The sequence below is a fragment of the Rosa chinensis genome, chromosome 7 (assembly GCF_002994745.2).
Source record: "Rosa chinensis cultivar Old Blush chromosome 7, RchiOBHm-V2, whole genome shotgun sequence".
Lineage (NCBI taxonomy): Eukaryota > Viridiplantae > Streptophyta > Magnoliopsida > Rosales > Rosaceae > Rosa > Rosa chinensis.
In genome coordinates this window covers 36901658-36928945 of record NC_037094.1, presented here as the reverse complement: position 1 = coordinate 36928945, position 27288 = coordinate 36901658, and the positions used below count along the sequence as shown (strand labels likewise).

At 40.8% G+C, this 27288-nt stretch overlaps 1 pseudogene; it reads left to right on the top strand.

The window, feature by feature from the left end:
* LOC112177861 lies at positions 1–26921 on the top strand (annotated as a pseudogene).
* Positions 26922–27288: the final 367 nt, after the last annotated feature.

Sequence of the window (27288 nt, the reverse complement as noted above, 5' to 3'; positions counted from 1 at the left end):
ATGCTAGGTTGGCTCACGCGCCGGCGGTGGCGCGTGCGGTGGTTCTGGCCAAAGATAGAAGTCGGAGCCATGGGGTTTTGGTCAATGGAGAGGTGCTGATTCCAATTATGGTAGTGGCTTAGCTCAATTCGGACTGCAGGTTAGAGAACGAAGGCATGCAGTGCTTCGAGTTCCGGCGAGCGGCGCTTTCCGGCGTAGGAGTTTTTGAGGCTATGGTTTGGGTTTTGCTCTATAGGGCTTGCTGAGTCTGACAGTGGTGTCGATGTGGCGAGGGGATGGTCGGAAACCGGCGAGGCTCGAGGAGCAGTGGCGTTGCAGTCATGGGTTGTCGAGTGTGGAGGCTGCCGGCGATGCATGTCGGTGGTGAGGCTCGGGCTTGGGTCGGATTTGGGTGTCGGATCGATTGGTGGTGGCGGTGACAAGAGCCGGTGGTCGGGCGCTGTGTTTCCGGCGATGGCAGAGGGAGGACGAGAAAGAGATGGGTCGGGGAAAGAGAGAAGAGAGGTGCGGCCGAGAGGGGAAGAGAGAGTTTTGAGATTTTGGGGTTTTTCTAACCCATTTATTCATAGCCCATGTGAAACGTCCATCTTGCCCTTGCGACAAATTATGAAACTCTTCTACTTAATTGCTTTCGGTTTTGGGCTCGTAAATTTTCTTTTATTCGCTTTTCGTCGGAAACTTCCTAAGTTATTTCTCGACTCCATCTTAGGCCCAAAACTCGATCTCATAAAAATCAAAAACTTTGTTACAACTCAATTTATCATCTTCGAAAATTCAACAAACAGTCACCTCACTAAACTTTTGTAACCTTCTGGGCTCAAAACGAAGGACTCTGGCCCAAACTTAAATTAGAAGGCCCAAATCAAAGTCTCGACACCGAATTGATCTCCAAGGTCAATTTCTTCACTTAAATCACCTGGCGAAAAATCTTATTGGCGAAAAAAAAATACCTTAAAAAATCAAACAAAATTTTATGGGGCTCACATTCCTAATGTCATTAAGTACTGTGGTATTCAAGAGCTGAACATTAGTTTTTAGTTTGCATTTAAATTTGGGAAAAAAATGCAAACAGTACCCGACCTTTAGCTCATTAGTAACTTTAGTACCTAAAAAAAAAAAAAAAATCACTTTGGTACCTGAAGTTCGGACCCCGACCCAACATTAGTACCTAAAACATTGTTGGCCGTTACGACGTTAGCCAAGTAGCAAAATTTGAGGGGTATTCTCGTCCCTTCACTCAATCTTTCTTCCGCTCTTTCTTTGTCTTCTTCTTCTTCCCAACTCTTCTTGTTTCTCTCATCTCTTCTTCTTCCTCAAGCTCAGATTTCCAATCCATCGATGCTAAGCTCTCATCTACAACAGTGATTTCCAAAAGATTAATTGCGGGAAACGAAACTATCCCAAAATGAAAGGCACCTAGAAACAAAACCAGAACAAAAAGAATCAAAATTGTTGTGGGTGATCACCAAATTTTCTTTGTTTTTGTTCTACATCTATGGCTGATCACCAAAATTGAAAATTAAAAATAAATGTCCAAACTCGGAGACAATCACCAATTTCTCAATCTGCAATTGGTCTCTTGTTAATCCATACCCTCTTTGTCTTCTATTTCCCCCAGTTTAAACCAAAAGCTCATCACCAGATCAATCCAGCCACCCACACCATACCAATCAAATCTCGCCGTAAACCCCGCTCAAACTTCACCGTAATTTGAAGTCAAAGCTTCAAAACAAACTGTCTCCTCCTCCTCTAGCTTTGAGATCACAACCCAAAAGAGCGAAGTAACTGACAAGTTGCAGAGCTTTAGAAATGGGCTCCAATGGTGTAATCCCTTGTGCCCCAGATGGAAGTGCCTTTCAAAATTTGCAGATGAAGGACCAGCAGCGCTTTGGGGTCTCTAGCATCATCGGGTAGAGCGGCCAGGTGCTAGACTCCACGTTCATTCGTGTTTTAATTCATTGGATCTGGCGGCGGCGATGATGGTGGTGTGGAGGTGGAGGGGCTGGGTGGTGGCAGCAGAGAAAGACATGGCTCCTCTCTCTATCTGTTTTTGGTTTTCAAGGAGAGGTGGAATTTGGAGGTTGGAAGAAGAGTATGAGAGGAGAAGAGAAGGTGGAAGAGAAAGGAGGAAGGAATGGAGATGTTGTGCTGGTAATTTGAGAGGATGAAGATCTGGGATTGATCCCAGACGTGATCTGATTTGCTTTTCTCTCTCTTTGGTTGTTTGATCTTTGTTGGTTTGGTGAAGAGTTCAAGATTTTGTGTCGAAACCCATGTTTCTCTAAGTACCTAGCTGAGTTTTTCAGTATTTATCTGGTTACTGTAGAATAAAGCTTAAAGCTTTTTCGTTTTTGTTCTTTGAGTTAACATTAAAGCTTAAAACTTTATGATCTATTGTTTTGTGGGTATATTTGCATGACCCAGATTGTTGTTTGATTGGTGTTTGGTGAAAAGAGTTTAGATGGTGCTTTGTTTATATGACAGAGTTGGGTTTTGTTTGCAGCCGAATGCTTCGTGTGCCATGGCTGCGGCTGAGCACAGCAAGAACACTTTTATGGAACTGCAGAGGAAGAAGGTTCACCACTAAGTGATATTTAGGGTGGATTCACCAAGAAGATGAAGATTTGGGATTGATCCCAGACGTGAGACATCAATGTTTTTTAATTTTTAATCATAAACTTAATACTAATTTAAAATTATAAAAATTATAAAAAAAAATGGAAACTGAATTTACCCATGTACCCTTTAATATATGTCAATCTACTAATGCCGTAACGGCCAACAGTATTTTAGGTACTAATGTTGGGTCGGAGTCCGAACTTCAGGTACCAAAGTGATATTTTTTTTTTGTTAGGTACTAAAGTTACTAATGGGCCAAAGTCGGATACTGTTTACATTTTTTTCCCTTTAAATTTCAAATGTGCTTTTCTTTGGAAGAAAGAAAGAATTAAAATAGACAATGAAACTATATGAAAGATGAATGATATTTCTTTGTTCTCCAAAAAAGAGAATTGTTGATGAACAAATACATAGGTATGGACTAGAATTGGATCCAAATTGAGTGTAATGCCCAAAAGTTTAACACAAGAAAGCATCTGCACATATAAAGATATTCTTTTATGAAGTTTCCAACACTTGCAACTGTAACTCTTTCACCTCAGCTTTTAGTGCAAGTTAATTAAAAGATCGATCTAAACCATCTGTTGTGGAGAATCAGTAGCAAGAGGAAGTTAATTAAAAGATGTAAACCTCCTAATCAAATTCTGAACATAAGTAAAGCAGTCAAATAGACATGAATCCAACACCAGAGTCCCAAAAATGGAATGAAATTCCACAATAAGAAGCAGCCCCTTAACAGGAGAAGACATCAGTTCATTACCAAGAAATGGAAGAGGAAGGTGAACCCAGATTACCAAAATGTCAGCAGCAACCTCTATTGTAACCAAAAAATGTCATAGCTAAAGTATGACATTTCCAGGGTCCCATCTCGTTGAAGCATGCTAGCAGCAGCCGCCGCCATTCATCCTTGGTACCCTATCCTCCTTCCCTTAATGTTGAATGTACTATTACATGAAAACAATGATTTATATGCTATGCATGCCATACATCAACCTGCATAGCACAATCAAAGATCACAAAATTACATATCACCAGATTACTTGATACTTTGCATACTTTGAAAAATTTTAAAACAGCCTATGTTTTTCTATTATTCTCATTGCTACTTCAAGTGCCATTATGACTACTAAAGCTACCTGTGTAACTCCCAATTTGTTTTTCTGTTATTCTCATTGCTTCTTCATACCAAATGTTCCTCCAGGAGTATAGATCATCCTGCTAAAATTTCAGGGCTTAGTTCACCATGGTTTTGCAGTTTCTGTCTTCTAATGAAGAAAGTTGCACCGATCTTTTGAAGGCCTTTCATTCCGAACTAACTCTTGCACTCTTTATAAGATATGATCCTTAGGATGTCTAGAATATATCTGTAAATTTTCAACTCATTTGAAGTTCATTTAGCTAGGCTGCCTCCCCTCCTTCCTTGTCTAACTCGGTTTCTCCTTGTCGGAGCAGGAAAATATACTGAGGTTGACGTTTTAGTGTATTTCCATGCTTCTTCATCATTTCGTAGCATGATAAGAAAAACATAACAAATATATATAAATAACCACAAAAGTTAAGCAAAAGTAAAAGATTAAGGGAATAATTACTAGGTAATTATGGACCTGACAAAAGACTTTGACACTAAGCTATTCTGTGCAATATAAATAGGGGGAGAGCTGTAGACATTTTCTTCATCATCAAAACCCAAAATCAATTCATAAATACCTCCCCTTTACTCTCTAAATTTCGGCCCTCTTCATTGTTCAAGCATTGAAGCCATGAAGCATCTCCACCTCATTGCTGTAGTCCTCATCAACATCCTTCATCCTTTTTAGGATCATTTTGCTTCCTTGAAGTTCTTCAAAAGTGTAACCATGACCTTCTATCTTTTTCTTTTGGTTTCTTTGCCTTGTAACATTAAAAAAATTATACTAGCATTCTAGATTCTTGTTTTAAATGGATTTTTTGAATCTTATTTATGCTTTGGCAACATATTATCTAGGCCTCAGCGATATCTTCCCTAAGCTTCAATAATATCTCATCTATGCTTCAGTAGTATATTCTCTACACATCATCGATATCTTCTCTATGTTTTAGTAGTATCTCCTCTATGCTTCAGCTGTATCTTATCTATGCCTCCATGTTGTATTCTCCACGCTTCAATGACATATTCCTAATGATTCAATGACATATCCCTAATGCTTCAACGATACACTTGTAATGCTTCAACGATACACTCGAAATGCTTCAACGATACACTTCCAATGCTTCAATAACACATTCCCAATGCTTCAATGATACACTCGCCATGCAATAACATACTCCCAATGCTTCCCAATACTTCAACGATATACTCGCAATGTTGTAATGACAGGCTCTCAATGCTTCAACGATGCAGTCGCCATGTTGTAATGACATACACCCAATGCTCGCCACGCTTAAGCGATATCTTATCTGTGCTTCAGCAGTATATTATCCAAGCCTTGGCAATCTCTTCTCTATGCTTCAATAGTATCTTATCTATGCTCTAGCAGTAATTTACCTATACTTCAGTGGTACTCCCTTATGTTTCAGCTGTATGTTATCTATCTTTTAGCAGTAATTATCTATGCTTCAGCGTCATCTATGAATCAGCGATATATCCTTCATGCTTCACCGACATGTTCTCCACGCTTCAGCGGTATCTTCTCTAGACCTTAGCGATATATTATCCATGCTTCAGCGATACACTATCCATACTTCAGCGATGTTATATACATGCTCCGCAATATGTTATTCATGCTTCAGCGGCATCTCACCCATGTCTCAGGCGACCTACATCAGTTATATCTCAACGCGGCGTACTCACCATGTTTCGAATGACACACTCGTCATGCCTCAACTGCACACTCATCATGCCTCAGCGACATATTCAACGTACTCGCCATGACTTAGCGCCATATACTCGCCCATACTTTAGCTTCACGCTTATACCCTAGCAGGCACTCTCTTAACTCCTGGCTCGTGCCCTAGCGGCACTCAGGACTATACTCTTACAACCCTGCCCCTCTGGAACTCTACCAATTCTCCAATGATCGCAATGTGTTCTCCAACGATCTCAATGTATTCTCCAATGATCGCAATGTGTTCTCCAACGATCTCAATGTATTCTCCAATGATCGCAATGTGTTCTCCAATAATCGCCATGTATTCTCGAATGACCGCCACGTATTCTCCAATAATCGCCATGTATTCACCCACGATCGTGGTGTATTCTGTCACTGCCTTTGGCAGTTTTCAATGAAATTGGCTCGATATCGCCATTTTGTATCTCGCTAAAGGCATGGGCATGCTGTATAGAAACTCCAAACTATTACCTAACGCATAACCAAACCGCAATGGCTCAAATCAATAATATCGCTAATGGCTGGTTGTGCTGATATAACACTATAAGTGCTATCACTCGCAAACCCTTGTATTGCCAATGCGATTAATGTGCAATGCTTAAATGCGATCACAATGTGAAATGTTTAAATGTGATCACAATGTGAAATGCTTAAATGCCCTCACAATGCAATGCTTAAATACGATCACAACGTGAAATGTTTAAATGCGATCATAATTTGAAATGCTTAAATGTGATCACAATGCAATGCTTAAATGCGATCACAATGAAATGGCTAAATGCGATCAAAGTAAAATGGCTAAATGCAATCAAAGTAAAATAGTTAAATGCGATCAAGCCGAAATGCCTAAATGAAAGGCGATCAATGAAATGCGTCAGGGCGAAATGCCTAAATGAAAGGCGATCAATGAACGTCGATCAAGGCGAAATGCCTATATGAAGGTGATCAATGAAAGGCAGTCAAGGCGAAATGTCTAAATGAAAGGTGATCAAGGCGAAATGCCTAACTGAAATGGCTAAATGCGATCCAGTTGAAATGGCTAAATGCAATGCGATCAAGTTGAAATACCTAAACACAATCAAGCTGAAATGGCTCAATGTGATCAAGATGAAATAGCCAACGCTGAACACCGCTGCAAGCACAGTTATGGTGATGTAGCCTAGCACTGTTCTAAAAAACATCCAATATCACTGATGTGGCCAAAATAGGCACTCAATTTAAAACCCTGTTGTCATTCGTTAGTATATAAGCAAGTAGGGATCGTTCTAACCGGGGATTGAGGGTACTCCTGCAAAGATGGGTCAATTTAAATTAGTAATTATTAAAACAAGTATTAACAAGTATTTATATACAAATTTATAAAAGAAACATTTATCTACAAATTTACAAAAGAAACATTTATCTACAAATTTACACAAGAAACAACCATAAAAAGGGGGGATTCAACTTTTGGTTTCTAAGTTCCTACGAAATAAAACAAAAAGATAAATATATACATGTGATCAACTTCTTCACACTCAAATCAGAATTTCCAAACCATATCAACATGCAATGAATTATTTCAATCTAAACAACCTAAAATCGTGCCAACACTAAATATCATAAATGAGTTCGAAGTACAAGTCTGAAGAGATCGAGTACCACTTTAATTCTTCTTTAATCTCCTAAGTTAGGAAAAGTCCATAACTTAAAATATTTCATATAAAACATCACTTTAATACTGAAGAGCATCCGTCAACATTAAATATGAATCATTAAGTGCAATTAGAATTCTGAATTCAAACATGTATGCATCTATAAGAAATTACAAACGCACAAACATGTAGCATAAAATCTCGACCATTGTACATAGCCTTTACCACCTTAATTTATGCCCTAAAACGATTAGGTGAATCAGAACACAAATTTGGCTTTATAAACATGCAGATTAACATAGGTATTCAACCAAAATCATATGCTTAAAGATATAAAAGGATGGCACAAAATCAGATTATAAAGATATCATAAACAACTCAAGAACATAAAGAAATGAATCTGAAAATTACTAACATAAACTTATTCTTAACAAAAATCCAACTCCAATAATAAAGCTCATAATCAAAATCTGAAATTCAAAACTAAAGAGTATGAAAACATAAATAAGGGTCATGGATTACACTTTTTGATCTTCAAGGAAGCTTGGAGAACGTCAAGAGAACACACAGCTTGGCCTTCAAGAACACGAACAGCCTTGGAGAAGTCCTAAACCTCTTCACGACAAGAGACTTTTTTTGAATATTTGGAGAGGGTTTTGGAGAGAAGACAGCTAGGCTAATGAACTGAATTTTGTATGAAGAAGTGATGATTTTGGGGTAGAGAATGGCTGCTATTTATAGTGGAATTCTCGTCTCTTGTGATGCAATTATAGCCAATCATCTAGAGGTGATTTCTCCTCCAAATTTGCTTGATTTTCTCATGACAAAGTCTTGATTTTTCGGATCTCTTTTCCCCTTAATGACTCATTGTATATTCCTTGAATAGTGACCAGATACATCCCTTATTCTTCTCCTTTGAATTGCACTAATTTCTTCTTCCAATTGTGCACATAATGAACTCCTACAATCAAGAAAAATTAGAATTTAATTAGTGTTATAATCAATAGGAAATAAGATAATTAAGATAATTAGAATAAATATTGAATATAACACTCCATTTTATCTCCTTGAATTCTTCCTGATTTATGCAAGTTTTCTTTTCTTTTAAGTTTTACTTGATTTCATCAGTCAAGAGTTATTAATATGATGGACTCCTAATTCTCTCATTAAAACAAGAAAATAAGCAATAGGAAAGTTCAAATGAAGAAAGTTTCCTAAAACAAAATAGGAAATATTTCCTATTTTGAAAGAGGAAAGTTTCTAAAATGACTTGTCCTTATTTTACGCTCATTTCTGCTCTTTTTCGCTTATTTTCTCCATTTCAGTCCTTGAAGTACCTAAAAACATAAACTATGTTATAATTATTAATTTTAAGAGAATAACTTAGCCAAATGAGGAAAAATACATATTAAAAACGTCACACTTTGTGCTCTTATCAATCACCACATGCATAATTACGACACGCTCTCCTTTATATGATATCGTCATGGGTTGTCTCTCAATTATCTGATATCAGCATGAGTTATCTTCCTCTAATACTCGATATCGCCATGTTTTATGTATCTATTACACGATATCGCCATACTTTATCTCTACTATACAATATCACTATGTTTTACCTCTCTATTACACGATATGGCCATGAGTTGTCCCTCCAACACGCGATATCGCCATATGTCATCTCTCCATTATATGATATCAACATGAGTTATCTTTCTCCCACACGCGGTATCGCTATATTTTCTCTATTATACGATATCGCCATGTTTTATTTCCCCATTACATGATACGATATCGCCATGGTTTCTCTCCATTATACAGTATCGGCATGTCTCATCTTTCTCCATTATATGATTGCATGCCACTACATGCAAAACAAAAGGTTGTGCCAAGCTTAACAATAGCGATATCGCCACGTACATTCTAGCGACTATCAGCTACATTCATTACAGCCATTATCAGCTTCACGCCAAAATTATTACTATTGCCATATTAAAAAATGGGCTGACATAGAGCCAAGGCTATCATTGCAGACACCAAGTTTATCGAGTACACCTTATATCGAGCATACCTGATGCAGAATGCTAGCAGACCCTGGTCTAAACCCTCTGACCTCGGTCTCGAGGGACTGGGGGACTAGTCACCCTAAGGAAGAAACTCTTGCCAACTGTCCAATGAAGGCCTACGCCGTTTCTACTTAGAAAACAAAATCACCACCCCAGTCAAGACTCCTCTTAATTGGGGACTTAGGGGACTGGGGGTAATGGTCGTACGGAAGTCACGTGCCGAAAATGCTCGCCTTGCACTTCCAATATTTCTACCATGACAAACTCCCCACCCAAGAGAACTCTTTACTGGGGACTTGGGGGACTTGTTGGTATATATACCGCCTAGGCACAAATATCGGAAGCACAAGGCTCACTAGCTACTTAAAATGATATCGATAATGCCCATACATGATGCCGATACCATACACTAGTGGTATCGGGTAGGCCACACCTAGTCCCACATTGGAAACAAAGGGGTGACAAGCCCATCCCCAAACTATAAATACATGTCTCTCCACTCATTCAAGGTAAGCCACCACTCTCCATTTACTCCTACTTAGTCTACATTCTTACATGTATCTGACTTAGGCATCGGAGGGTCGAAGGCCGGCTAGCCCGGTCTTTGCTCTGACCTCTGTTCATGGCTGGTAGGTACGGATCTCGGAGGTGGAAGCTCTCACGACCAACCCGTTTCTACCACAGAAACAATTGGACTCAACAAACTCATGTGCAACGAAAAGTGTGAATACATATCAATCATGATGGAGTTTTTATCCCACGTCTCATATACACTAGTGCATTTTTAGAGAGCTCTATATTCTCAGAAATAGGTTCTGACGTTGAGGCGTCCTCCAACAATTACCATAATCCGGAACATTCTCATGAGATGGATTTTGAGTGTCGATGATCAAAGGATTGAGTAATGCCAAAGTATCATTCGAACCCACGGGCCTCCCACATATCCTATCTGGAGCCATAGCTTGTAACGCCAGAGTACCACTCTCTATGGTGTTGGTGCCATGCTTACCTCCATGTAGGATAACGTTACATCCTCTCATAGGGACGTCCATCCTTGTAGGCATATGTATAGCAGATATGTGTGATCTTGTCACTTTAGCAGGGATCGAGATGAGATATAGTGGGGACAGACTACGATAATTTCTGTCGTTCCTGTTGAACACCTGTGTTCCTATATCCCTCTAACGACGGGAAGACTGTCTCATCAAAGAGACAATCTGCAAATCTAGCGGTAAAGAGATTGGCTGGCAAGGGTATTAAGTGGTAGGCGATTGTTGGAGTCTCAAATCCAATGTATTCGCCCATTCATCTATTAGGACCTATCATGGTGTGCTGTGGCGGTGCAATTGGTATATAAATGGATCACTCAAATATGCGTAAATACGAGATACTTGTACCCCATTCACTAGCTGTAACACAGAGAGAGATTGAGTTGCGGTGGGTCATAGACGAATTTGCATAGCTGTATGCGATATTGCATTACCCTAAGCGGATATAGATAGATTGGTGCGCATTACCAATGTTCGAGCAACCATCATAGTCATTTCCGCGAGACCATTTAGGTGTGTACATAGGAATATGATGTCCAACTTCAGTCCCAGTGATATGCAATAATCATCGAAAGTCTTCGATGCAAACTCTCTAGCATTGTCAAGTCCAAGTGACTGAATGAGATTATCCGGGGAGTGAGTCCGTCGTCATATGACATGTGCTAAGAGTGTAGTATAAGTAGCTTGACAAGTGGACAATGGAACAACATATGACCAGCGTGTTTGCGTGTCAACCAACATTATGAAATATTTAAACTTCCGCAAGTTGGTTGAATCAGTCCACAGAATCCCTACGGATTTTACGTAAGAACAGAATGAGTATTCTCGTATCCTTTGCATAGGACTGTCTCGGTCCTAATTTCCCTAAGAAACAGGCTTTGTAGAATGAGCGAGGGGCCATAGAAGCAACTAATGATGATTTTGGTTGGGCCAGAGCGTCTGATACTCTATTGGAAGCAATGTTGGTGATTGCAGCATCACTTGGGGCTAGGGCTGGTGACCACGGCGGCGCTCACATTTAGTCTAGGAATCAACCTTTGATTCTTGCTTTGTTGGCTCGAAAGAATGGATATCCGTGTGAAGTCTTTATTAGGCGGATCATCATATCATGACTACGATAACCTATTCTATTGTTGTAATACCCCGAAAATTCGTTATTAATTCCTAAATGTTTCCTGGAATTAATAAAGTGTTTGTTTGTACGAATTCGTGGTTTGAGGGTGGAGTGGAATTATTTTCAGACGGATAATTATTAGAAATGCACGTTTTAGGGGGGTTACGAAGTTTGACTTTTTATACGTTTGGATTCTTTGGAAACTTCCTTACGAAAGTAGTAGAGCGTGTCGATACGAGTTCATGGACATGTGGAACGCGGAAATCGGAGTTCGTATGAGAAAATTATGAGTGAGAAATTTGGGGAAATTTCTATAAATATAAGAAAATTCTGGATTTTTTCATAAATCCCAAAAGTTCCGAAAATCTCATTTTCTCCCCTAGATTTCTCTCTGTTCTCTCTCCTCCGCGCGACCCGACCCGAGACGAAACCCAGTTCCCTACCCGATTCGTTCTCCCTCCTCCGGCCACCTCCGATGACGGGACAAGGCAAGGAACGTTCAGACCAGCATCGTGAGCCGCCTTGTAATGGTGGTTTGCATCATGGTTTGCCGGAAACAGCAGATCGGAGTCGAGGAAGAATTCACGATCGGGACCCGGTCAGAAATCCACTTTTCCGGCGACATCTCGGCAGATCCTTCTCGGTTTTGGAATATTCTCTTCCTCATGATCATCCCCATATAGGCCTTGCATCACGATTTGGTGTATGGAACGAAAGATCAAGGTTTGAAGCTTTCGACGGTTCTAGTTGGATCTGGAAACGTGATCGGACGCTCGACATTAATCCAACTTCCAAGCCTGATTTAGGACGATCTAGACCGAATCTCACTTAGCTCCAGGTATGAAAGTGGCTCATCACTTCATTTTGAACAAGTTTGTAGTTTACGACTTTTGCATCGGAGGTGGTTGACTCGGCGTTGACCGCCGCAGTTGACCGCCTGCTGACCCGTCGCTTGTGGCGGCGCGTCAGACCATATTTTTGGGTCCTGTTTTCAGTTTATGCATCTACGCATCCATACGATCGTTTTGATATATTATATGGTTATTTTGGAGAAAGTTGAAGCATGCTAGGGTTTTGGTTTTACGCGTTATCTTCGGTTCACAATCCGCGAGTATTCGACTGTCCGAGTGACTTGTAGTTTTGGTATATTGATCGTATAAGTATTCTGGAGACCTCGGGTGGTCTTGGATGAAGTTTCGCTTCGATTGGCGTCATTTTCGGATTCTTAGTGTGTTTCGGGAGTTTTGGAATTAAATAGTTTTTGTTAATTCGTGTACTGAATCGGGGTTGTACTTGCTTTAGGTGATTGGCAGTACGTCCAGTAATTTATCTTGGCTGTTAGAGAAGACGCAGCTGGAGTTAGAGGTGAGTAAATCTCACGTGGTTCATTTACGAACGGAATTATTTATTACTCGGAATTACTTGTTTAATTGTTAAATCATTTTCGAAACAAATTATTTGTTTTAAAATATATGAACTTGATCGACAACGGTTCATGAGTAAGTTAAAACAATGTTTTGATATAAAATGATTTTTGAGAGGAATAATTTATAAAACTATAGTTGATATTAGTGGTCATTCCTGCATGAATGACTACGTGTGTATATATATATATATATATATATTTACATGGAATATACATATTGGATGGTGTGACATTGGAAAAGTTGTGTTTGAGAGTGTGATTAAATATATTGTAATACCAACGTGGCGACCAAAGTGGCGATAGTTTATACAGTAGTACCAAAGTGGCGATAATTGATGTGTTGATTGTTATGAAGAGGATATGAATTAATGTTGAGTGATTGAGGTTTGAGATTGTTGATGGGTGATCACCTACTTTAGTCAAAGTCGATGGGTGAACATCGACTATCGACTTTAGTTTGGAGTTGGTGGGCGATAATTGACTTTAGTGTGGGTTGTTTGACTTCTTCATTGATTTTCCTTTCCCTTCTAATTGTTGAATCTTAAGTAATCTCCTGAACTAAGTTATATGCAGGGATTACTGCCTATGAATTGTTTGTTTTAATGTAATCTCCTGAACTAAATTATATGCAGGGATTTATATGATTTCTATTGTTGTTTTTAATGTGATCTCCTGAACTATGTTTCCATGCAGGGATTACTGATTTTACTTAATTCAATTGCAAGTGCGGTTGTGGTTTGAGACTTGTAGTGAGTTGTGAATGAGTTCTGAGGTCATCGTTTTGACAAATGCTTTATGTTGAGGGGAAGTGAGTGTGATTTGTCGTTGAGATGATATGATATGATATGATATGAACTTGATGTTGGTTGTGTTTTGTGAAATTAAATAATGTTGCTTTAATTCATCTCATGAGTTGAGAAATTATAAGCATGTGTGACGTGAGTCATTTTATTTGAGTTTACTCATACGGGCTTAAAAAGCTTACTGTGTTTGTTTTGTTCAATCCCGGTGCACTATTCTATGGTGTAGGGGTTTTTGTGCAGGTTAGAATATCGATTAGTCATCGTCGGAGCTGAGGTGTACGTTGGGTAGCGTGGACGTCGAATGGTACTCTTAGTTTTAAGTCTTCCGCTGTGTAGTGAGTTGTGGTGGGTGTGATTACTTATTAAATTGTCATTCAATTTGATTTGTAAACTATCTGTAATGTAATATGTGACTCTAAAGAGCGAGTCGGTATTGACATTGTGAGCTCAGTTGTTTTGTTGCTTAATTTATATGAAAAATTTTCTATATGTTTTTCTTGTGCTTGTTAAGTTATCGTGTTTCAGATTTGAATTGAATTATTGAAAATTCGGGGCGTGACAATTGTGACAAAACCAATATGTGTCTAAATCTAAGAGATCTTGTCTCATAACTTTATTGAATTTAATAGCTCGAATAGTGGTGACAGAAAGTCTACTAGAGAGACACATAAATTTCTCTAAGATGCGTTTTTATTCACAATCATTAGAGGTAGTGTAAAGGAATTTATTTTTTCGTTCTCTTTATGCTTTTTCGCATGGAATCCGTTGGCTCAAATAGCTCAATAGGGTTCGATTTGCCCTAAGAGCGTAGTGACAGTAATCAAGGTGCCATTTGGTAAGAGGAATTTTGGTCATTCCACGTCCTTGAACTAGAGGTGGCAAACGGGCTGGCCCGGCCCATTTTAAGCCGGCCTAGTCGTGCTTCGTGTTGGCCCATTTACTTAAACATTAAGCCTGGTCCGGCCCATGGCCCGAGCCCGTATCGTTCCGGGTCAATAAACGGGCCGTGCTCATGCCTACCCATTATAAAGCACGATTTTAAAATCTTAATTTGAATAAATAAAAAATAATTTTATTTAACTATTTAGAAAATTTAAATAAATTAAGTTCTACAATGTTTTTCTCAATCTTAGCTTTTTAAGATTAGTTTTCTAATAATTTTTTATATAACACTACAAGAAAGAAATTGAGAGGAATTTGCTGTGTATTCTCATTGATAATAGGGGCCTCTTTATATAGAGGATTACAATGCATAGAATCTCAATCATACAAGGAAAGTAATTCTACATTGAATAGGATTCTAGATCCTTCTAATTAAATCCTATTACCACTAGGTCAAGTAACCTAGAGTTTGGGCTAAACACAAATTAGGTTTTCCTTGAACACTCCCCCTTGTGTTGCCCAAACGCGGTGCTTCTCTCGTTGCCTCGTTAAAAACCTTGCCGAGTAACAAAAACCTAGTGGGACAAAAATAACCTCGGTCGAAGGGGAAAAAGAGCACAACACACCCTTCATGATTCGAGACCATACGTGTAGACATCTCCCCCTGATGTCTGCATCTCCCCCTGATGATAACGGTCATGGGAGATCGGATAACTTCTGTAAATGATGCTACCAACACGTTTCTCGAAAGTGGAATCTAGGCAATGACTTAGTGAGCAAGTCTGCCATATTGTCCTCAGATTGAATCTAGTTCAAATTGATCTTGAGGAGATTCTGTTGTTGCTGATTATGCTTAGTGTTGTCGCTTTTGATGTAGCCTTGCCTCATTTGTTCAAAACAAGTAGCATTATCCTAAATGCTCGTAGGCTCATCTGTGGTAGAATTCAAACCACAATTGTTCGAACATGCGTAATTATGGATCCAATCCATATACATTCACGAACCACTTCGTGAAGAGCAATGATCTCTGCATTGTTCGAAGATATAGCGACTAGGGTCTATTATGTAGACCTCCAAGGTGTCATGGTCTTTTCCCATGGTGAACACTTAACCGGATTGGGAATGACCATTGTGTGGGTCAGAGAGATACCCAACATCAGCAAAACCTTCCAAAACACATGTCGTTTTGGGATGGGGATAGAGAATGCAGGCCAGCGTTGGCGGCGTTTCTGGTGTGTGATGGGTCCGAATCCATCATCTCTCTATAGGGATAGAACAAGCCCATATCATACATACATCTCAAGTATCAAAAGATATTTTTTACACCAATCCAATGGCGTCGCGTTGGCGCAGAGCTATATCTAGCTAACAAGTTCACAACATATGAGATGTCTGGTCTTGTGCATTGAGATAAGTACAATAATGCGCCTATTGTACTAAGTAAGGCACTTCTGCCTCTAGCACATCTTCGTCATCATTCTTTCGACGAAGAGGATCATTCTCAGGATCAAGACTATGGACGATCATGGGGGTGCTTGAAGGCTTGACCTTGTCAAAATGCCTAAGCATCTATCGACACGATGCTCAAGTTCTAAACCAAGACATAATCGTGTTCTCCCAAAATCCTTCATCTCAAAATCGGATTTCAAGTGTTCAGTGGTTTCCCTTAACTCTTTAAGGGCTTCTAATGAAGATCATGTCCAACATGAACCGCGATAGAATCCAAAACTTGTCATAGAAACACGTGGGCATATCCCTTCCCAATCAAGTAGTCACTTTAGTGAGCGTTTCAACCTCTTTGTAAACGCGCTCCATGGTCTAGAGCTACTTGACTTGGGTAAATGAAGTTCACCATGAACCTTCATGTATATTCCGTATCTAGATCCCTATAGAGATACGTAGTGACCACATTTGTAAGCTACATGTTTAGTTATTCGGAAACTACCAAACTGACAAGGTAGTGGAGTGCAGTGACATCCATTACGAGAGAATATGTTTCATCGTAGTCAATTCCAGGGCGTTTTGTGAGAAGCCTTGCGCCATAAGGCGAGATTACCATCTCTTTTTCTCACTACGCTTTCTAACGAAGACCTATTAGTCAACAGGTTTTATATTAGGAGGTGTTGACATCTCTAGCTCGAAAACCTTCCTCTTCGTTAGAGAATCCATCTCAACCTGGATCGCATCTTTCCATTTAGGCCAAATTTCTCTACGTTGGCATTCATTCATCAACGGAGCGTGGTTCGATATCATCGGACTCAACAAACTCATGCGCATGCGCAACTACATCATCATTATGATGGAGTTTCTATCTCACGTCTCATGTACACTAGTGTAAGTTTCATAGAGCTCTATATTCTCAGGAATAGGTTTTGACGTTGAGGCGTCCCCCAACGATAACCATAACCCGGATGATCAAAGGATTGGAATGTGCCAAAGTATCCTTCGAACCCACGGGCCTCCCACGCATCCTAGCTGGGGACATGGCCTGTAACGCCAGAGTGCCACTCTCTTTGGCGTTGGCTCCATACCCACCTCCGTGTGCGGTGGCGCTATGTCCTCTCGTAGGGACGTCCTTCCTTGCAGGTTTGTTTGCAGCATATTTGTGTGATCTCGTCACTTTAACAGAGATCGAGATGAGACATAGTGGGGACAGGCCACGACAATTCCTGTCGTTTCTGTTGAACATTTGTGTTCTTATCTCCCCGAACGACGGGAAGACTGTCTCATCAAAGTGACAACCCGCTAATCCAGCGGTAAAGAGATCGCCTTGCAAGGGCATTAAGTGGTGGACGATTGTTGGAGTCTCAAATCCAACGTAGTTGCCCATTCGTCTGTAAGGACCCATCATAGAGCACTGTGGCGGCGCAATTGGCACAAAAATGGCTCACTCAAATGTGCGTAAGTACAAAAGACGTGTACCCAGTCACTAGCTGTAACACAGAGGTACATTGAGTGGCATTAGGTCGTAGACGAATTAGCATAGCTGCATGCGATATTGCATCACCCCAAGCGGATGTAAGAAGATTGGTGCGCATTACCAATGTTCGGGCTACCATCGTAGTCATTTCCATGAGACCAATTGGGTGTGTACATGGGAAAGTGATGTCCAACATCAAGCCCATTGCAATATCCATCGAAAGTCTTTCGATGTAAACTCTCTAGCATAGTCAAATCCAATTGACTAAATAGGATGATTCGGGGAGTGAGCCCGTTGTTGTATGATATGTGCTAAGAGTGTAGCATCAGCAGCATTACAAGTGGCCAAAAGCACAACACGTGACCAGTGTGTTTGCGTGTTAACCAACATCATGAGATATTTAAACGTCCGCAAGTTGGTTGAACTAGTCCACAGAATCCCTACGGATTTTATGTAAGAACAGAATGAGTATTTTCATATCCTTTGCATAGGACGGTCTCAGTCCTAATTTCCCGAAGGAACAGGCTTTGTAAAATGAGCGAGGGGCCTTAGAAGCAACTAATGAGGATTTTAGTTGGGCCTGAGCGTCTGTAGCGCTATTAGAAGAAAAATGTGTGACTACATCTCCCATCATGGCATTGGAGCCATGGAAATTAGCATGTATGGCGCATGGCCACAAGAAGGAACAACCATGGCGTTATGCTCATGGTTGGCGCCTTTTATGGCGTCATCAGATTCTTGCTTCGTTTTGCTCAAAATGATGGATGTCCGAGTGAAGTCTTTAGTAGACGGATCATCATATCATGACCAGGATGACCTATCCTGTCGTGACAAAGCCAATATGTGTCTAAATCCAAGAGATCTTCTCTCGTAACTTTATTGGATTAATAGCTCGAATAGTTACATAGAGTCCACTTGAGAGACACATAAACTTCTCTAAGATGCGCCTTTATTCGCAATCATTAGAGGTAATGCAAAGGAACTCATTTCCGTTCTCTACATGCATTTTCGCACGGAATGCGTTGGCTATTCATAGGGTACGATTTGCCCTAAGAGCGTAGAGAGTTTATGTGACAACTGTAATCAAGGTGCCATTTGGCAAGTGGAACTTGGGCTATTCCATGTCCTTGAATTAATATTGATGGCCCAGTCATCGTAGTCACAAAATACTATGCTCAAAATCAAAATTGAGTCATAATGAAAAGAACTCGAAATTTTATTCATAAGCCAACGGAGTACATCATTGTTTCTATGATCAAAGAAAATCTAATCCAATAAAAAGTAATATGGCAATCGCCTACATCTCTTGGAAAATAAAAAAACTTAATCAAAATCGCCAGTTTCTGGGTCTTGATCCTTGTAGTCTTCCACCCTTAGATCTAGATCGCCATCTTGATCTTCTTGTGCCATGTAATTTGCTTCCCTTGCTTCACGATACGTCTTGTATGCGTTTGCAACATTCTGGGGTGCTGTACATGCTTTGGCCCAATGTTCAGTTGATCCACATCGAAAACAAACATCATTATGGTCAGGCTCCCTTTATCGAGGCGCCATTGGGGCGCAATTTGGACGACCTATCCTCTTGGTGGCGTTACCACCATGGTCGGAGGCTCTGCCTCTCTCTCTTCACACGTTGACCTCTACGGTTCCGTGCACGCCTCTCTTGGCGATTTCCTTCCTCTTTAGGGCGAACATATGGACCAGAGTGTCCAGAATTGTCCCTATCCTTAGGGTTTCGCTCCTTGCGTCCTCCATTGGGGGCGCGACTATAGTTAGACTCCGGAATAGGCTTAGTTCCCACGGGTCTAGCATTATAGTTCTTCACAAGAATATTGTCGTGCTTTGCAGCTACGTTCATGGCGCCAATGAGCTTATGAAACCTTGTGATACGTCCTGCATTTACATCAATCTGATAATTCTTTGAAATCATCAGTGCAGAGACGAGGAAGGTAGAGAGAGTCTTCTCGATCAACATCGTATTAGTTATGGCTTGGCCACAAACTCCATCAGAGACTTGATACGAAGAGCTTCCGAGTTATAATCAAGCACAGACTTGAAATCACAAAAGCGGAGGCTATGCCATCGCATTTCTAAATCAGGAAGCAGGGAGTCACGAACGTTGCCAAATCGCTGCTCAAGTTCTACCCATAGCTTTCTTGGGTCTTCCTCATTGAGGTATTCATTTTGGAGCGCGTCATTCATGTGCCTTGTCATGAGAATTATGGCTTTAGCTTGTTTTGCTTCGAAAGCAGTAGCTGGCTCAATGGAGAGCACGTTCTGACCAGGCTCTTGGATGGCTCCCAGAAGTCCATTAGCCTTAAGATGTTGGCGCACATCTCGGACCGACCTATGGTATCCTGCGCCAGTTGTTTCTAGTGGAACGAAGTTCAACTTGTTCAGGTTACTCATCCTGAAAAACAACACAAGATTAGGGTTAGTTTCGGAGCGAAAAGGCTACCACGAAAAACTATTAAATTTATGAGCGTAGTCGCTTCCAAGAAATTAGGGATTTTCTGAGCGTAGTCGCTTCCAAGAAAATCCGTTCCAAGAGGGGTTTTGGATTAGATCGAAACAACGATGTATTTGGTCGATCGTTTTCTTCTCAACAAACTTTAAGTTTGGAGGACTCTACAAGCTCTAAGCTTGGAGTGAGCACGAACCCCCACAGTTCGGCTTTTGGTCTCCCCTATAAAGAAGAAAAGGGGGGTAGAAGAAGGGATGTTGGAAGTCCCCGAGCAAAGAAGAAGAAATTGAAATAAAACTTCCAAAACGGGAACTTTTAGAAAAGTTTACCTTAAAAAATGGTTGGAAAAGTCGTCGCCGGAAAGTTACTGTAGCTGACAGGAAAAGTCGCCGGAAAAAGTTGCAGGAAAACTGCAGAAAAATGGCCGAAAAAATGGCTCGAAAAGTGGCCGGAAGTTCGCCGAAAAATGGCCGGAAGTTGGCAGGAAAAGTTGCCGGCGGTCGTTGATCGGAGGGTTGAACGGCGTTGACTGTGGTTGACCGGATTGTTGACGTGGCACTGGTGCTGACGTGGCTCGCTGACGTGGCTGCTGACTGGAGGCTGACGTGGATGCTTGCGTGGCAGATGACGTCAGGGTTTTTTTTTTATGCTGCTGGGCTTCAGGTTGTTGGGCCAAGGACTTTGGCTTCTGGGGCTTGGGCTGATTGCAGCTGGGCCTAGGGTTGACCGGAGTTGGGTTCGGTTGACTGAAGCGCAGATAGAAGATGCAGGCGGCGGTTCAGCGGCTCAGTTGGTTCCGGCGGCCGGTTCGAGTCGTTCTAGACCGGTTCCGGTGGTGATTTTTCGGGTACGGTGATCTGAGGTCCGGTTGCAGCTGGTGGTGGAGTTTGGTAACTGTGGGCAGGGGGGAAGGCTTCGAACCGGGCAGAGAGAGTAACTGTATTTCCGGGGGCCGGTTCGTATATTTTCCGGCCGGTTCTGGGGACAGCGCCGCCGGTTCTAGACTCCTGGAGGTGAGAGCTTCAAGGTGGGCGGCGGAGGTTTCTGGGATTTGAAGGCTACGAATTTTGAGTTTCAGGGTTAGGGATCGTGCTGATAACGTGTTTTAGGGAATCAGAAATTGAGAGGAATTTGCTGTGTATTCTCATTGATAATAGGGGACTCTTTATATAGAGGATTACAATGCATAGAATCTCAATCATACAAGGAAAGTAATTCTACATTGAATAGGATTCTAGATCCTTCTAATTAAATCCTATTACCACTAGGTCAAGTAACCTAGAGTTTGGGCTAAACACAAATTAGGTTTTCCTTGAACAGATATAATGTTTTATTTCACTATTTTGACAACATAAAAGAAATAGCATTGGTAGAATTGTCATGAGATTTTAAATAAAGAGGTCTAATTTTCAAATTTCATCATTGTGGTTTTTTAATTTTTTTTAAAACAATATGAAATTTTATGTATGAAACGGGCCGGCCCACAATATGTCTTGCTCAGGCCGTGCCGGGTCCATTATGGGTTCGGGCCGGGCCGGGCCAATGGGCTAATATTCCTAGGCCCAACCCGACCCGTTATTCTAACGTGCTCGGGTCGTGCCAAGCCACGAACGAGCTTGGGCCGTGCCAGGCCTGTGCTGTGCTCATGCTTAGCAGCCCATTTGCCACCTCTACCTTGAACTAATCTTGATGGCCCAACCATTGTAGTCACAAAGGAATATGCTTAGAATTAAATGGAGTCATAATGAACAGAACTCGAAAATTTATTCATAAGCCAACGGTGTAAATCATTGTTTCTTTGACCAAAAGAAATTCTAATCCGAATACTAGCTAATGCAAAACAAAGGTAGTAGTTTAACTTTTTTCGGTAACTCCAAAATGAATATGAAGTTTAACTTTTTTCAGTAACTCCAAAATGAATATGACCAGGTGAGTTGAGAGATGTCGGTGGAGCAAAGCTCGCTTAAATACAACTTATCTCAAAACCTTCCTAGACATCATACTCACTTTAGATGAGTCTAGTTGAAGAAAAACTAAACCACTGGCATTTAGTACAAAATATATGGCAATTGTCTATTATATCTTGGAAAATAAAGACTTTATTCAAAATCACCAGTCTCTTGATCTTGGCCAAAAATGACAATAATTATGTATGGAAGTACACCGCACTCTAATCACAATAAAACAACGGGTGTGGCACAGACCTATTATGTCGTTTAGAAGTTGGCAGGTCAACAGTCGGCGTCCTCACTACTCATTCACCTTGCTTGCACAATTGCACCATCCACCTCTTCTCTTTTTTTCGGATAAAGTATTTGGGGGGGGGGGGGGGAGGCAGGTCCCTCGGCTCAGGAACATTATGATCGTTCGTTGCCCCGATTACCCGAAGCAGGCCTTGGCAGGAGCCCAACTAACATCTGGGCCCCTTGCTGGTTATAATTGGGAGCTAGTAGACAGACCACGCAATGTCCCAAAGCCCACACTACCACACTAAAGTTTTCAAGTGGTAGGACCCGCAAGCATCCGCAATCAAGCCTACGAGATGACTTAGACACCCATGATCGAAGTTGGCACGTTTCACCAGCGTTCAAATGGGTCCTGCAAGACCTCGGCACTCAGCAACCTACCAACAAGGGATAAACCATCCACCTCTTCTCTAGCTATCTGTAAAAACAATAAACTTGTCTACCGAAACAAATAATCCACATTTTGATCCTCTCCTCCAATTAGCCATCCTTCAACTACGAAACCGGAACCTACACGTCCCCCAGGCCTCCGGTCCATTTCCCCGAAGACCCTAACCTCTCTCTTACCTCATTTCTCTTCCAAACCTCCTCCTCTTCCCCTCACAGCCTCGCCCTTGCCGATGTCAACACCGAGAAACCCTAACCTTACTCCAGCTCAAATCCCTAGTCTGCCTGCTCGTGCAAGTCCTAATCCGACTAAACATCATGAAGAACGACGTCGTCCTCATCCTCTCCCCCAACTCCATCCACTTCCCCGTCTGCTTCTTCACCGTCATTGCCATCAGAGTCGTTGCCACCAGTTGTAATCCTATTTACACCGTCTACGAGCTCTCAAACCAAATCAAAGACTGCGACCCTAAGCTCATCATCACCGTCCCGGAACTCTGGCACAAAATGGAGAGCTTCAATGTTCCAACCAAGTACGTCTCCAATTTGATCAGAATATCAGACACTATTTCCGATTTACTGGCGGTTAGTGTCACACAGAGTGACGTGGCCGCACTGTTGTACTCGTCAGGTACGACCAGGAAAAGCAAGGGAGTGATTCTAACTCATCGGAACTTCATTACGGCGTCGTTGATGGTGACGGCGGACCAGGACAGTTACGGGGAGTCGAAACACGTGTTTTTGTGTTTTGTTCCCATGTTCAACATAATGGGGCTGTCGGTGATTTTGTACTCGCAGCTCAGGCGAGGCAACGTAGTCGTTTCGATGGCCAAGTTTGATATTAACAAGGCATTGAAGGCGATGGAGGAGTACAGGGTCACTCAATTGTTTGTCGTTCCGCCGGTGATGATTGCGCTGGCGAAGCAGAGTGTGGTTAACAAGTACGACTTGTCGTCGGTGAAGTTAATCGGGTCTGGTGTGGCACCGCTTGGAAAAGAGTTGATGGAGGAGACGGCCAAGAATATTCCTCAGGCTGCGATTATTCAGGTAGTTTTTTTTTTTTTTTTGACAAGAAGAATGGATTTCATTCATAGCAAACACAGGCAAGAATGGCCTAGTACATAGATCCCAACAAGGGGATAAGTGCCATTATACTTGAGACAATTCCGCTCCTTTTGCAGGAGCCTAGCAGAATAACATAATTCTAAACTAGAATAATAGCATACAAAGTTTCTCGGTGCCAATGGGCTCAATTGCGGTACACCAAAGAACTTTGAACCTAGATGTTTAGAATCACCGATCATTCTGTAGGCAAAGTACCAAAACTATGATCCTGAAATACATAGGGAATTATTGAAAGTAAACAAAGCTACTAACATAGAGTTGGGCTTAGGCCAAAACCCTAGCCCAAAATAGCCAAGATCCAAGATCTCCAAACGGAAGGCCCACTCAAAGGCCCAGCAGGCCGAGCTTGCTCCAGCCCGCCATCCATCTCCAATCTTGAGACCCCCGTGCAGTTCCAACAAAGCTTCACATGAGGCCGCTCCGCTGTGATCCCCGCCGCCACGAAACATACCCACCGCAGAACGTGCCGCCTCTACCTCCCTCACACCGAAGCCACCTCAATCCAGTACCCCGCCAACCCAGGCCACTGCAGATCTTGAGTCTCAAATCCCTGCAACCGTCGTCCGTCGAAGAAGCCCAAAACCGAGTACCACCAAAACCACAGACGCAAAGCCACCAGAACCCGAGATGCAAACCAGAGACCGAAATTGGAACCCACCTGCAAAAAACTTTCGAGCAACCCCCGCCCAGAGTTCGATCGTATAGTGCAATCCCCGTCCGGCAGAGGCGTTGGCGAGGCCCAAAGGCCAGCCTAGAGCCACCACCGGACGAAGAAAGTGATCGTGCAAAAAGCCGCCGGCTGTGCTTAGGGTTTTTGTCAGAACTATTCTTTTTGCCTACTGTATTCTCTTTTATTATTTAGGTAGTTTTAGTTTCTTCTTTAACATCATTTAATTACTAATCAACTAGGTATTTATGTTGATATGAAAATTAAAGAGCAAAACAAAAACCGAGTTTGGTTGTCCATGTTCCATGAATGAAGGAGTTGTCATACTTTGAATGGAATGAATCCAGGCTCCATCATTGTCCTGCATGCATGTGATTCATGTCGTCGATGTCTAATTAAATAACTGGATGCTTTGGTCTGACATGTCAATATTTAGTTGGATAAATATAGACCATAAGTTGAGGCCACCAACTATGAACTACTAAAAGGGTGTCACGTTTTGAAGTTCTGAAAGAATTTGTTTGGTCTAAGAAATTAAGCATTTTTTAATTCAGGAGGATCAAGCATTTATTTTCTTTAAGATCGAACTGAAACCAGAGGCTATGTAAGGAAGCATACAATTGAAGCCATGTTACTAATCAAATGATCGGTGTAGTTATTACATCAGTTATTATGAGTGACTCTTAATTGGCACATAATCCTCATGTGATAAATGTTAATGTAATTTAGCTACAGAATTAATGATGTATGATTGAATTTGTGCATAAAGATACATGTGGTATTGTTGCAGGGATATGGTATGACGGAAACTTGTGGAGTAATTTAACTAGAGAATCCGATAGAAGGATCTCGATATTCCGGTTCAACCGACATTCTTGCTCCTGGAATGGAATCTCGGATAGTTAGTGCAGATACCCTCAAGGCTCTTCCACCTAATCAATTGGGAGAAATATGGGTTAGAGGGCCAAATATAATGCAAGGTTGACCTATATAATCTTGTATATGTTTTCTTTGAAATTGATCAGTTATTAATTAGTTCAATCATCGATTTCTTCGCTTGTGAAATTGACATATATTAGAATGGTTCATGCATGATGCATTTATAGATTGATTTCAGGTTATTATAATAATTCGGAAGCAACGAAGTTGTGGAGAGGATTGTATGCACCGTCAGTGCAAGCTGACGGTTATTTTAATCTCTAAATAACAGCCACTCATCTAATCTACTCCTTTATATATTTTAATATCAAAAAAATTACATTCATTCATATTGCAAGTACCCATGCACTGACAGTGCATGGAATACACTCCCACGAAGTTGACCGTATATACATAAACAAGGTTGGGTACACGTACGCTGGGGATCTTGGATATTTTGATGAAGAGGGGAGATTGTATGTTGTGGATCGACTCAAAGAGCTCATCAAGTGTTATGGTTATCAGGTAACTTATTATTGCACTCGTTTTGCTAAAGTCTAGGTAAATTTTAATTTCCTTAAAGCAGTAACGATCGAGCCTTATATTTAGATTTATATATTAATCAAGGAAGGTATTTCATTGAACAACAGAATAAGGAGGACATGCATGTTTTTGCATCCTTTTCATTCAGACGCTAGTACTAATCCTCAAAAATTGATCTAAAATCTGTATATGTTATATAACCTTGCTTTTTTTGCTATACATACGTGGGTGTATTTCAATATGTATTATATATATACTCCCTGCTCTTCCTTGATAACAAAATGCATGATTCTTTATTTAGTTTTTTTTTTTCCTTATATATGATATGGAATTGATTAAGACTGGTTCACTATATATAAATTAAGGTTACTCCAACAGAACTTGAAGGGTTGTTACTTACTCACCCTGAAATATTGGATGCAGTTGTAATCCCGTAAGTAGGCATATTTTTACTTGAATTATTTGTATATTCACTGTTATTTCTGTTGCTTTACTTTGCTTGAAAATTCTACAATGTGTTAACGTACGTATGACATGCATACAATTGCCTTAAAAGTGGTAAAATGAGTTCTCAAAATAGTAATATTAGTCCTTAAAGTGGTAACATGAGTCCTTAAAGTAGTAAATTTTCTTAGTTACTACATGGGTCCTCAAAATAGTAATACTAGTTCTCAAAGTGGTAACATGAGTCCTTAAAGTGGTAAATTTTCTTAGTTTACCATATGAGTCCTCAAAATAGTAATACTAGTCTTCAAAGTGGTAACATGAGTCTTTAAAGTGGTAAAAATAGTTGATGTATGAGAAATGTTAACATACCATAGCTTTACCCTACTTTGCTATACAATCTTCTGTACCTTTTGAACATTGATTTCTTGTTGCAGATATCCGGATGCTAAAGCCGGTGAGGTTCCAACTGCTTATGTTGTTCGTGAACCCAATAGCTTGCTAACTGAACAAGACATTCTAAAATTTGTGGAGAAGCTAGTAAAGCAAGGCTCAAAGCGCTCTTCCTTCCTTGCTTTCTTAGTTACGTTATCAATAGTGAGTTTTGATAGGTTGCTTTACTGACATCTACAGGTTGCACCGTTCAAAAGACTGTGGAGCATAACTTTTGTAACCAGTGTTCCTAAGTCGGCTTCCGGAAAGATTTTGAGAAGGGAGCTTATCCAGAAAGTCCGGTCAAACATATGAGTGTAGTGTGTCTTTACTCCTTACCGATGTATTTTTGTTCACCACTTAATAATATGAGCGTATGATATCATAGGACTCATCCAGTTTGACTTTTCTTTTTTGTCTGGCTCCTAGTTTGACTAAGTATCAAATTCTAATTAAAAAAAATTAATAAGGAAAAGAAACAAATAGATGTTTGAGTATGGAATTCGTCTATGGTACATTAATGTACTGATATAAACTAGTTCGATACAGACATATACTAGCTCGATACAGAGATAGACTTATTTTAGATTAAGTCAAGCTAGTCTACTTATGCATGGAGGTCCGTCTATCTCTATATCAAATCTAGTCTACTTTATGTATTGGTACATTAATATACCGGAGA